The sequence below is a fragment of the Gossypium hirsutum genome, chromosome A10 (assembly GCF_007990345.1).
Source record: "Gossypium hirsutum isolate 1008001.06 chromosome A10, Gossypium_hirsutum_v2.1, whole genome shotgun sequence".
NCBI classification, from domain to species: domain Eukaryota; kingdom Viridiplantae; phylum Streptophyta; class Magnoliopsida; order Malvales; family Malvaceae; genus Gossypium; species Gossypium hirsutum.
Window position 1 is genome coordinate 101,753,817 of NC_053433.1, and position 14,491 is coordinate 101,768,307.

The window sequence follows — 14,491 nt, forward strand, 5'->3', positions numbered from 1 at the left end:
TTAATTTTTGCCCATGTGTTTCGCAATTTTTTTAAATTTGAGTGCGTTTGAAACTCACACACTCCCGTACTTTTTCGGTGTGTTGGTGCCCACGGTCGTGTCGCACGACCGTGTCCTACTTCGTTCGCTTCTCCCACACCCGTGTTCCAATGCGCACGCCCGTGTTGTTTATCAGTCTTGATCACAGGTGGTGGGCACGAGCGTGTCGCACGCCCGTGCTAAATTCTCAGTTTCAACCATAGTTTCTCAGCACGGCTGTGGCGCACGCTCGTGTTGTTTTGACAGACCCGCCCACGGCCACGTCGCACTGCCGTGGCGACTTATCGTTTCTTGTATTTAAGGAAAATTTTGCCTTGCTTTCACACGGTCGTGTCTCCTCTTGTGGTGTGGGCACGGCCTAAAGCACTCCCGTGTGCCCTGTCGTGTGGAATAGACAACCTGTGTTTCAATGACTCAGTTAGTGATTAGATGTTAAAACTGAATATTTTTAAGAAGTTAACATCATTAGTGCTCGGGTTGCCTCCCGAAAAGCGCTTATTTATAGTCTAAGCTCGACTTACCTTTCTAGTGCATGGTCATGGTGGTACGAGGAGTTTACACTCCTCATCCCTACTATCAATTTTATCAACATAAGGTTTAGGACGAGTATTGTTTACCTTAAAAGTGCCAAATTTGGGATGAATTACCTCGACTGTACCATATGGGAAAATACTGAGTACCGTAAGGGGGATTGCTTTGTTAGGTTCAAAAGTGGCAATGCGAGGGTCTGTTGCATCTAATAGTACTTTGTCTCCAACCTTAAAATGATTTGGTGTGACATTGAGCTCATCATGGCGTGGTTTTGGTTTATCGTGTGTCTTCGGTTTATGTGTCCGCCATTCATCTAGTTCCTCGATTTGTAGTCTTCGTTCTTCTTAGATAGGTCTTTGGTTGCTGCTTGAACATGGCTCATGTAGGTTCTTCAAACTTATTTCCTGCAAAGTAGGTTGCACCACATGGTCAGTTTTAGTAGAATGATTTATACGACCACCTTCAATTTTTTATGTGTTACTCGTATTACGAGCTTAAAGGGTGATTGTTTCGTCTCCCACACGAAGTGTGAGTTCACTTGTGCCAACATCAATTATTGTTTTAGCGGTTGCTAAAAAAGGCCTCCCTAAAATTAAAGGAACGTTACTATCCTCCTCTATGTCTAGAACAACGAAATCAGCTGGTAATATAAATTTGTCAATTTTAACGAGTATATCTTCAATAATCCCCCTAGGAAATCTAATTGTTTTATCGGCTAATTGAATACTCATCCTAGTTTGTTTGGGTTTCCCAAGACCTAGTTGATTAAACATTTTGTAAGGCATAACATTGATACTAGCCCGTAAATCAGCCAATGCATTATTAACATCTATGCTACCAATTAAATAGGGAATCATAAAACTCCCTGGATCTTTTAATTTGTTGGCCAGCTTATTCTGCAGTATGGCTGAGCAAACAGAATTTAGCTCCACATGCGACGCCTCATCCAAATTTCGCTTATTTGTTAAAAGTTCCTTTAGGAATTTGACTGCGTTTGGCATCTGCGAAAGAGTATCAATAAACGTTAAGTTAATATGTAACTTCTTTAATAATTTAAGGAATTTACCGAATTGTTCGTCTGTGCGGTCTTTCCTTGTCGCGTTGGGATATGGCATACGAGGTTTGTACTCTTTACTTACCGATTTCTGGTCATTGTGGTCCACCTCACATTTGCCTTTACTTACCACAGTTTCTTGTATCGGTTCTGGTTCAGGTGCAACTAACCCTTCCTTATCTTGAATGGTAATTGCATTGAGTTGCTCCATTGGGTTAGATTCAGTGTTACTCGGCAGGCTACCTTGTGGTTGTTCAGATATCAATTTAGCGAGTTGACCTAACTGAGTTTCAAGCCCTTGGATCGATGCTTGTTGATTCTTAAGTGTTGTTCTCGGTATTCTAAAAATGAGTTTTTGACACCGAGATGAATTTTGTTAGTATCTCCTCAAGGTTCAGCTTTTTCTTTTGTTGGTAAGGTGGTTGTTGGAAGCATAGAGGTGGTCTCTGATTCCCTTGGCCTCCCCATGAGAAATTTGGGTGGTTCCTCCAACTTGCATTGTAAGTATTACTATAAGGATTATTTTGAGATCAAGGATTTTAACCCAGGTAATTTAACTGCTCGTTCTCTATGTTGTGGCCATAAGGTGGGTATTCTGAATTGCTTGATCCACCTTTACTTGCTTCGCACTGCATTACCGGGTGAACCTGTGAAGAACCAAGAAAACCGTCAATTTTTCTATTCAAAAGTTTTACCTAATTAGAGAGCATGGTGACTGAGTCGACGTTAAAAACGCCGACTGTTTTCGTTGGCTTTGTCCTCGTGACTTGTCACTGATAATTATTTAGTGACATCTCTTCTATAAATTCGTAAGCATCCTCAGGTGTCTTATTATTAATAGTTCCTCCAACGAATGCGTCAATCATCTGTCGAGTCGAAGGATTCAGGCCATTGTAAAACGTTTGAACCTGTAGCCAGAGTGGTAACCCATGGTAAGGGCACCTTCTCAACAGATCCTTATATCTCTCCCATGCATCGTAGAGTGTTTCTAAATCCATCTGCACAAAAGAGGATATATCATTACGTAATTTGGCTGTTTTAGTCAGCGAAAAATATTTTAATAAAAACTTTTCGGTCATTTGTTCCGAAATAGTGATTGACCCTCGTGGTAACGAGTTCAATTATTGTTTAGCCTTATTCCTCAACGAAAAGGGAAACAACTGAAGGAGATTGGCATCATCAGAAATGCCATTGATTTTAAAAGTGTCGCAAAACCCTAAGAAATTTTCCAAGTGAGCGTTGGGATCCTCGTCCTGCAAACCATCAAACTGAATAAAATGTTGGATCATTTGAATGGTGTTAGGTTTCAGTTTAAAATTATTTGCAACTACAGCAGGCCTAACTATGCTCGATTCACTTCCTGTTAAAGAAGGTTTAGCATAATCATACATAGTACGTGGAGTAGGATTCTGATTAGCAGCAATTATAGGACGTAGCAGATTTTCTTGGTTTTCAACCATCTCCTCGGTTGTGGTTGAAGTATCATCATCTTACTCTTCCTCTATGTATTGTAAGCTTCGCCTTATTTCTCTTCGGTTTCTGCGAATTGTGCGATCGATCTCACTATCAAACAGTAATGGTCCCGGCGGGTTTCTTCTAGTCATACACTATAAAAACCTGCCAGGAACGAATAAAAGAAAAATTAGAAAGAAAATAAAAATTTAATTCACAAATAAAGTAGAATGGCTAAAGTAATAAAAATCGAGTGTTCCTAATATTCTAGTTCCCCAGCAACAGCACCAAAAACTTGGTACGTGATATTCGTGACAGGTTTTAAAAATTTATACTTAATCATTCTTTAAACTAACTATTATCACGATGAAGACAAGTGTACTTATCGAACAGTAGTATAGTTTTAGCAAGACCGGATTGTCGAACCCAAAGGAACCAAGAGTACTAGTAATTACTTCTTTTTTATTATTTAGCCAAAAAATTAAGGGATTTGGTTATCTAAAGTAATTAACTAAACTAAGAGTGCACAGAGAGAAATTGGGGAAAAGCTTTTGGGAAAACTCGATTGCTTAAGACAATACCCAAGAAAAAATCCACCTAAACTTCACTTGTCATTTGACTCTGAATCAGACGGTTTATTAATTTGATTTGATCCGTAGAAATCCCTAAGTTATATTATTATCTCTCTCGAGACTAATAACGTCTAAGCCTAGGTTGATTAATTGAAATCTCTTTCTAATTATCGTCCTAGTGTTGCATTAACTCGATCTATGGATCCTCTTATTAGGTTTCACCCTAATCCAGCAAAATCTTATCACCCTATCTCTAGGTGTGCAATCAACTCCGTTTGATTACGAAAAATTTACTCTTAGACATGGTCTTTTCCTCCTCTGAATAAGAGTATTAACTTGAATCAATATCCTGGAATATTAAAACAAGAATTAAGAACACATAATTAAGAACAAGTCAAATATTTATCATACAATTCAGATAATAATAACAAGATATGTCTTAAGTTTCATTCCCCTTAGGTATTTAAGGGGTTTAGTTCATAATTATAAAAGAAAACATCTCAAAAGAATAATGAATACAAAACATAAAGAAAACCCAAAACCTCTAAATGGAAATTGAAAGGAGATCTTCAGTCTTGACGATGAATACGACTTTTGAGATGGACCAATCGGCTTCCCTTGAGTAATTCCTTGCTTCCTACTCCGTGCCTGTTCTAAGTGCCTCATCCGGTGTTTAAATAGGCTTTAGAATGCCTAAAAGACCTCAAAAGTGGCCTCTTCCGAATAGGGCTATACTTGGGCTCGGCAGGGACACACCCGTGTGACATGCCCATGTGCAATTACTCCAGCTCGTGGTCAAGGCTGTTGAATAGGCATGGGCGTGTAGTCTACCAGTGTTAGTCGTGTTTCGATCCTGCCAAATGGACACAGCCGTGTGACATGCCTGTTTGAGGAAGTCCAGGCCGTGTTGATTTTCCATGTAGGTCCATTTTCTTCGTTTTTGGCCCGTTTCTCGCTCTTTTTACTCTCCTATGCTCACCTAAGTATAAAACATGAAATTAAAGGATTAGGAGCATCGAATTCATCAAATCTAAGGAGAAACCATCCATAAATGTGCTAAGCATGGGATAAAAATATGTATAAATTATGGTTTATCATGGACCAATACTCTAAGACTATCTAAAACTCTTTTTATTGTAATGTCTCCCATCTTCCTTCATTTAAAGAGAGAGGTCTTTTTTCTATGAATATTTCCAATTGTCTTTCTCCTTACAACTACTTCAATGGCATTTTGCAAGTTGAAAAAATTTGTTTATGGCATAGTCTTTATTTTTGTGATATAAGCATTCAACTATATTTCTTTTTCATGGATTGGATCGTATGGGTGGTAAAGTCCCCAATATTCCTTTACTCTTGCCAGGATATCTCTTTGCAAGGTATTTAAGGGAGTGCAATGATGGATAGCATGGGTGATATTCTCTTTAGGTGTTTTGGTTGTCAATAGTTTTGACGCCTTATCACAGTCTTATTATTTAAGGGATTGTAATGGTGGATAGCATGGGCGATACTCTTTTTGTGATATAAGCATTTAACTATATTTCGTTTTCATGGCTTGGATCGTATAGGTGGTAGAGTCCCAATATTCCTTTATTCTTACTAAGATATCTCTTTGCAAGATATTTAAGGGACTGTAATGGTGGATAGCGTAGGCAATACACTTTTTAGGTGTTTTGGTTATCAATAGTTTTGACGCCTTATCACAGCCTTATTATTCATTCTTTTGGTTGCACCATTATTTTGTTAACCCCTTGGTCAAGGCTATGTTGGCATCTTAGGGATCATATTTGGTCTTAAGAAAAGTCTTTTTTTCTTCTTTTCTTGGTTGTTTCTTGTCCTTCAAGGCCCCTTATCAAGCATAATCCTAGATTCAGGCCTAAAGAAACTTGTTTTAAGCTTGAAAGTCCTTATACTAATGGATTGTAGACTTGAACTCTCTACATGCTCTAGTATTTTGACAATATCCCTCGTCTTGATGATTTGTCAATGTGGTGGAAGAAAATGGTAAGGTCTACTTATTACCCCACTACTGAAATTATGAAAAAGATGGGTGATAAGATTTTACAACATACGTAGATCTTGGTGTTCAGCTCCAGCTTAGTGTTGATAATGGATTGCATCATGATCTCCTTATTACTGATGATGATAGCTCATTGAATGTAGAAACATAGCTTTTTGTTTTGTTCCAAAACACGATGCTAATTAACAATGAAGTTGTACAAGGTGTTCAGGTAGACTATGGTGGTGGTTCATACAGTGTAAGGAGTAGAAAGCCATTAGAGATGGAGGTTTATGATGTGTAAAGCATTTGAGAGAGAGGGGGGAGTGTAGCGAGATGTTTGTATTTTGAGTATTCGAGTTCTATGTCCAATTGCTCTAGTTTTGAGAAGAGGTATTTATAGAGGGTGGTTGATTGGGAATGGGTCTTGCCTGTTAAGCATTCTATTCCACTCACTCCACAGATATAGAAGGTAGTGTGGTGGATTGTCAACTAGAAGCACTATTGGAGTCGATATGAGGTGACTAGGTAGAGTGTTGTTAGGCTTGGAGAGGGGATGAATTGGCAGGTGCTAGCATGAGCTCTTCCTTATATATCTTCCAGGGATTTCCTAGACCTATCTTATGTAATGTGGAATTAGGTGAGGTTGAGCTTCGCCGAATTTTATCTTCAGGCATAGAAGTCAAGTGATTTGGCAAGGAATTTGATGAAGGTGTAACCCAAATATATGCATATATATATATAATTTTATTGAAAAAGTTGGTAAAATTTCTTTATTTTGCTTGTTTGTTTAGTTATTTTTTATTAGGGGTTAAACTTATAGGTTTTTATATTATAAGCTTAGGAACAAATTTATAACTCTAGTGAGCAATTTAATTATTCTGCATTTACTTTTAAGTTTAACTATAAATTAGATTTTTTAACATTCAAGGTTATGATAGTTTAAATTTGTTCTTTTTACTTCAAAATTAAATGCACAGTCAATGAATTATCCCCTATGAAAACACTAATTTACTCTTCAAATTATAATATAAGTACTTGTCCTTTATAATTATTTGGTCAATAAAGTTTAGTGTGCCTTATGTGCATGAGCATGCTATTAGTCTCCATAGAAGGTTGAAAATAGTGCTTTTAGATCACTTTTTAAATGATCTATTAATAAGTGAAAAAAAAGTTTTGTATTACAATTTCTCTAACAAAACCCTATTCAATACTGTTTATATCAAATGGTTCATGATCTAATCTGAATTTTATAGTAGGAATTTCTTCTCCTATTTCATTTAGAAAAACATATGCTTGTAAAACATATTTAAAAAAGACTTTTTTATATTTTAGTTTTCATACCTATCGGTGTTGTTGAATTTGTACTAATATTATCTTATTCTTCTTCTATTTAAGAATTAGAAGGTAAAACTAAATTATCATTTGTATTTGTTATAGTATTATTTTTAAAATAAAGTCTATCTCCAGATGACATATATTCTATAATACTTGCTAACATATTAATAAATATTTAATTAATTGAATCAACCTATAAATACCTCTTATTTTATTTTATATCCATTTATTTATTTTAAAAAAAGGTGGATGAAAGATTGTTGAAAAAGTGGTAATAACGATTCAAATAAGGCATGTGAAAAAATCATTAGTCACATGTGACATGTCAAGGTTTAGGCCAACAGCTTAAAAATTGCAGTACACCTTTATTTGCCATGTAAAAGCAAACTAATTAACCCTCCCTCGTGGCCATGGTCCCCACCTACCTTTCTTTTCTTGCCTTTTTTACATGGGCATGGCTTCTACCATGTGAGTTCAAATCGATTAACAGGGAAAGAAAAAAAATTGATATGCATTAAGAAAAAATTTCATGACTCACTCAAGTAAAAATAAAATTATTATTATAAAAGAACTTACATGAAAGTTGATACGCAAATGTATATATTAAAATACTTAATAATACTGTTACTTTTTTTTAACTTATATATACATATGGGTAAAATATTGAATTCGCCATAATATATAGAGCGAAAAATGAGTTTGATTTCAGGTAGACTTGTTCACAGTCTTGTCGGGTTCAAGTCGGGCCCTAATAAAAATGTAGGCTCGATTGATAGGTCTGGGTCTAACTCGATCCCAAAAATGAGTTTAAATTTTTGTCTAAATTTAATCTAGATAAAAATGTTAAAACCCCGGTCTGACCGACCGTAATAAATTTATTTTATTTTATTTTTATATAAAAAAATTTAAAAATATAATACATTAAAAATATTAAAATAAATATTTCTCAACAAATTGAAAATAAATTAAAAAAAGTATTTACACTTAAATAACAATAAGATAAGTTCAACTTAACAAGTAAATGCCTCTAAAATGGAAACAAAATTAATAATAAAACAAAAGTTATACAATATTCAAACAATAACAACAAAATAGTAACACATAATAATAAAATAGTAGCAAAAGAGTAGAAAAACAATAACAAAACAACAAATTCTTTTTACAAATTTAAGTCAAACCTGAGCCAAAAAATCTTATCTAAAGTTTGACCCATCTTTTAAATAGGCCTTATTTTTTACTAAAGTCTACTTTTTAGGCGGACTTTTGAGTCGGAACAGGTGACCTAATCTATGGACAACTTTAATTCTTGTCAATGGATTAGAATAGAAAAGTTATAGTATTTTAAATTAATTAAATTTAAGAAGACAACGTTTAATTATATTGTGGGAAGGGTCCCTAGACAAATAACAGATAAGGTAAACATTTTCGACGACCCAATTGGCCCACCCTCCAAAAGGTTATTAAAAGATTCTTTCAAAGCTTACAATAATAATCAGATATCATCACACTCACGAGGTGGATAAATAAAAATAGTTTTATATTAAAAAAATATTTATAAAATTATTTTAACAAATTATTATTGATAGAATAGTAAAACATTTTTATATAAATTTATTGGTATTATTTTTTATTCTTAAAGACATTTTTTAACTATTTTATTTAAAAATTATATAAAAGTATGAAAATATAAAAATATTGTTATAATTGTAGACACTCAATTTTGCCCGAGCCCAGAAATAAGTCCAAAAACAAAAATAATAAACCCAAAAAAAAAACGAAGTCCAAAGTTCAGTCCAGAATTACAAATATAATTTGGCCCGATCGGAATGGCCCATTACTTGAAAAGATTTAAGGTCCATCTACAAGCTTGACTCATATGGAAATATAATCTTCAACGATATGCAATCTTAGATATGATACAATCTTAGATATGATACAATCTTAGATATGATTGCAATCTTAGATATGATATATAATCTTAGAAGATATGATTTTGTAATCTTAGAGATTTAATTGGTAGATATCCTTTAATCTTAACCGTTGATGTAATTGATCTATACCGTTGGATTTGAGGAGGCTCAACTATAAATAGAGGTCTCTCCCTTCATTGTAAAGGACACTCGAGTTTTGGGAAGCAATAAGAATTCTTGAGAGTATTCACTCAAATTTCTCTCCCTCTTGCGTTCTTACTCTCTGTGGTTTGTTCTTATTTTATTCTTCGTCTATCTTAGTTTTTCAACCCTTTTTTTATTTTAATTTCTTCATTTTTCAAATATGTATATTTTTTCCTATCTTTTATACATTTGATTATGTATTTTATATATCATAATATTTAACCTTTTATATAGTTTATTTTCAAATATATATTTTCTATGCATGTATATATATTATATAATCATTTCATTATAAATATAAATTCTTTTACATATTTGATATTTTATATATTATTTTTCTAAACCAATATATAATATATTTTTTATATTATTATTATTCTTATAAATATTTTTTATTATATATTATATTTTAAATTTATTATTAAATATCATATTTTTTTATATGCTCATTCTATTTATCAATTGTTTATATTATACATATATTTTTAGAACTTATGTTTTTTTTATTATTATACAATATTTGTTTTTACTTTAGAATTAATGTATTATTGTTATGTTATGTAATATCTTAGACTTTTATAATTTACTTTCAAATGCATATTTTTATATATGTACATTGATATATTGTATTATATGCATCATTTCATTTATTAATCCATTCATGTGTACATTAAATTATTGGATTGTATATTTTATATTTTATGTAGATTCTATTTATCCATTTGCTATGCATGTCATCTATTTTTACTCATACATATTTTACACATTAATATTTACCATGTTTTTTATATTATTTAATGTTTTATTTATGATATATTGTATATAATTAGTGCATTTATTATGCTTTCTTTTGGGTATATTCCTATTTGCTTAGCATGATTATTTTTATTATTCTATTTTACCCTCTATATAGTGATTGCATTTATATAAAGTGTTATAATACTTTGTAATATACGCTATTTGAATATCTATGTTTCGTAATATAGAATTGTTACTCTAAAAGGTCATTTAAAACAATATTTAAAAGTTTTATAAAAATAAAAAAGGCAATGCTTAGTATTTGAAAGCTTCGAGAAAAGTAGTGCCCTAACTTATTGGGTTGCAACTTTTCTCGCTGAGTTCAAATAGTCAAGTACCCTTCTAAGTTTTTAAGATTTTCAAAATACGAGCAACTGTCTTGGAATTTCAAAGCGTTGTGTCCTAACTTATTGGATGTGGTGATTTGTCGTTTCGAGATAGGGATTTCCAAAAGGTTAACTTAGTGTCAATGTTTTGATTACGAGTGAACCCAAATTTTCAAAATCAAAGTATTTTAAAGAGGATTACATCTTAAAATTTTTTAAATTTCCAACATTAAAGACATTTGATAATCAATTAGGTACCAATTTTTGGGCGTTACGAGAGTGTTAATCCTTCCTCGTACGTAACCGACTCCCGAACCCGTTCTTTTATTTCGTGGACCAAAACTAATGATTTAAAACAAAATGTTTTAAAGGTAATCCAATCACACCTAAAAAGATTGGTGGCGACTCCCGTTTTCGTTTTTAAAATCGATTCCCATTTTCCAAAACTCGATTTGAAAATGGTTTCGACAATAATAATTAATTATCTCTTAAAATAAGAATATTTTAATATTTTATATATAGTAAAATGGAAAACTATTACAATTATAGTAGTAAAATTTAGTCGGTTTGGTATAAAAAATAGAAAACTGATTTTTTTTAAGAACCAAAATTGGATTGGTTTATCTCTAAAACCGAGAAAATGGAACCAACATTTTTTTGGATCGATTCGGTTGAAAAGCGGACTTAACCATCACTATTTTTATTTCTTTCTTTATTGTGGAGATATTAATATTAGTTAGGATGTTTTTTTGCTTTTAAGATGAGAAGATCAAGGATGGGTTTGGATAGATTTATCTGTTATTAATATAAAAATAATGGTAACAATGAGATTAGATAATATAAAATAAAAAGTACGTTAAATGTATCGCATTACTCATTTAAATCCATACTAAATAATTAACATAAGATTGACTATTTCATAAAATGAAAATAAAAAGGTATAAATTTAAGATTTGAAGATAATATGCTTAGGGTTTAATTTATGGGTAATCTGTATAAATTATTAACCGGGATTAATTTTTGGATATCAAGTACAAATTATGATGGGGTTTGGGTTTAGGTAAATGGGTTGGGTTGGGTTTGAATTCATAGGTATGAAAACTCATACAAAATCAAAGTAACATGTTCTTTAGAAATATACCCAAAACCTTAACCCTTTCCCTAAACCCCACTAACTTAAAGCCTTTCAATTCAAACATTTGATAAACACTTACTAAATTATTTTTCTCTAACATATTCAAACACAATCCTTTATCAAGGATGTCAACCCAACTCTATTTCAACCAAGCCCAACCTTGTTTAGATGTTTTTTTGTGAGCATGATCTTCTGCTAGTGTTTACGCATTTTTCTAGTAAGGAAATATATTCTAAGCTAACTGTAAATATGGTTTGTGAAACTCCAATAAACTCTACATAGGGTTAGTTTAAAATATATTTTTATGATAGTAAAAATATAATTTCACTATTTTAATAGTATTTTTATAATTTTTAAAAGATTAAATCAAATTTTTATTATTTTTAGGGGGTCAAAATGTGATTTTATCATTATTAATTTAAAATTTTATAAATTTTACCATTTTTAAGGATCAAAAATAAAAAATTTCATTTAAGGGTACCTGTAAGCCCTTACACCATGTTTGGTTGGGTGTATTGGCATAGCCAATACACCCCTAATCGGTGGGTCCCGCTTAATCCCTCTCTAATACTTTGTTTGGTTCAGTGTATTGCTATTACAGGTCTAATACACTACTGATCTAATCCCCAAAATCTACCGTTTTCTAATCCCTTCCTTGAGCTCAGATTAGGTGCTGCTTCAATTTTGGTCCCTGTTTTACCCTCCCGATTCACGCTTCTGTTTTACCCAAAATCCACGTTCTGTTTCTTCCTTCTACCTTTCTTCTCCACTCTCCTCACCGTCTTCTCCTCTAACATCCAGTGTGTTCTGCTCCTCTAACATCCTCTGGCGTACCATTTGTGGGTGTGTTCTTCTTATCGAGATTTTTTTTCCCTTTTAGTGTGTTTTCATAGTTCTTTATTTGGTCTGTGAATGAAAAGGATGAAAATTTCTGGGTTTTTGATGCTTGGTAATTTAGGAAGCCTTTATTATAAACTTTTTGAGATATTTTTTTCTATTTATTTGAAGTTCAATGATTTGGATATTGGAACATATATTTTTTTTTCATCTAACTTTCTCAAATCCCAAACAAAAGACCCCTGGAAAAAAAAAGGTTCTTTTTAGATTTTGAAATAAAGGCAGAAAAATGGTGAACTGGGAGCTAAACAGTTGCTGCAATAATGGCCAAGTTACCTTTTTGGTTACAATTGGTGTCTTCACTGTTGTCATTCTTGTTGTAAGCTTCTTTCTTGAATTTTTTTTTCTCTTGTTTATAAAGAAGATCATCTTTTTCTCTGCTATGCTTTTGGTTGTTGTAAGGAAACAATATAAACACGGTAAAAACAATGGGGTAATTTTGGTAAGAGCTCCTTGGTTATGTTTGTTTGAAGGATGATATATCTACGGTTTAGTTGACTAAGCCATGATTGTTAGTTTTAGTTTAAAATTTAATAAGTTTCTTGTTTTGGAGAAACCATCGAATTAATGGTAATTTGAATTACGAAATAGATTAACAGTTTAAATAGTTTCTTGGTTTGCACGTGGAAGGAAATTGGGTTCTTTTCTGGGAGCATTTGTGATTTACTTTTGTAATACTTGTTGTAAATCTGTTCATAAGGAACTCATAAATGCTATGGCATTTACAACAATTTTCATAAGTTGTTCATAAGGATGAGGATGCCAAGGTTTTAGGAGTTTTCTAGGAGGATTCACTGCAGTTGAATTTCTGTTAAAAGATACAGCATTCTTTGGAATTTAAACTGGTTGCCTCTGTTTGCTTAAATGGATTGACCTAATGTTTCCCCCTGATTGTTGTAGCTATGGAGAACAGTGCTGTTGCTGCCTTTTAAGCTCATTACAGTATTCTTGCATGAAGCAAGTCATGCAATTGCCTGCAAACTTACCTGTGGTCATGTAAGAAAGCCCTTTCCTTTATCACATGTCATATGAAGGGTTTAAACATGTCTTTAATGTGACCATTAGATTTTGGCTGCATAATTTTTCTACTAACCCATCTTACTGGTTTTAGTCTTTGGATTATGGTCTGCTCAATTATCAATGTTCCTTTATCAACCAACTAGTCTAGTTGAAGTCCTATAGGTGTTATTTGGAGATGTACGTGTAAGAAGTGACTGTATTTTTAATGTGGCAAGCACTTGTTGATGCCCCGGATATGGTAAGAGGCCAAATGAACTTCAAGAGGCTTACATTGACAGATATCACAATTGACATTCCACGTGTTCCCAAGAACAAATGGGTTGATCGAAGCTATGGAGAAGGCTGGTAAGGACAACGATAACATTCACCAGCATTTGTAATGTTGTTTCTTGAAGATATGTTTTCTTTCTTATCACTCTTATGTTAACTTGCAGATGTTAAGAACAAATGGGAAAGTAGCTCGTGGGGTAGAAAGTTGATTGTCCAGAAGAGAAGAGCATCTCTCAACGACTTTGATAGGTTCAAGCTTATGTTGGCTAAGATCAAGGTCAGTTTCCGATACACCCCCTATTGTGTCTACCCGTTTTATACCAAAGTTCTTTTCTTGAAAGCACTTCCTCAAAACATCAATCGAAGCTTGACGAGCTGTAATACGGTTTTGCAGAGGTCTGGAGTCATCAAGCAAGAACTTGCTAAGCTGAAAAAGGAGAATGCATCTTGAATTTGATATTGAATCATGGATTTTTGTTAGTTTTTGTCATCAAACATTCTGCAGGTTGTTCTTTTTTGTAATTTTTTCTTTTATTTACAAATGATTAAAAAGATTAAAGATCAGTTGAGAGATCTTTGTTTGTTATATTACATATTTTATAGTGAGTTTAATAGCAGGATATTGCTTTGCTTGCTGCAATTTTTCTTATCAAAATTCTGGTATTTATTTATATTCCCTTTATAGCATAATGAAAAATAAGACACTTAAGCTGTTTAAGTTTATAAGCTTCAAAATAAAAAGTTTTGATGTATTGTTTAGACAAACTCGAGCTGCTCAAGCTAGATATCGAGTTAATTATCTTACCTTAATTTATGTGTGTATATACTAAGTTTTGCTGAATAAATATTAACCATTCATTCAGATAATTTTCCTATACATATGTATTTGTGTATATAAAATCATGCATTTATAAAGTAATAAAACACTGTCCAATACAACCAAGCATTT

At 32.7% G+C, this 14,491-nt stretch overlaps 1 non-coding gene and 1 pseudogene across 1 annotated transcript; both read left to right on the plus strand.

The window, feature by feature from the left end:
- The first annotated feature begins 2,548 nt into the window (after positions 1–2,548).
- On the plus strand, positions 2,549–2,655 carry LOC121208701 (small nucleolar RNA R71). Its single transcript, XR_005903832.1, has one exon. It is a non-coding gene; the product is annotated as a small nucleolar RNA R71 (small nucleolar RNA).
- A 10,822-nt stretch (positions 2,656–13,477) lies between these two features.
- LOC121208058 (60S ribosomal protein L14-2-like) lies at positions 13,478–14,191 on the plus strand (annotated as a pseudogene).
- Positions 14,192–14,491: the final 300 nt, after the last annotated feature.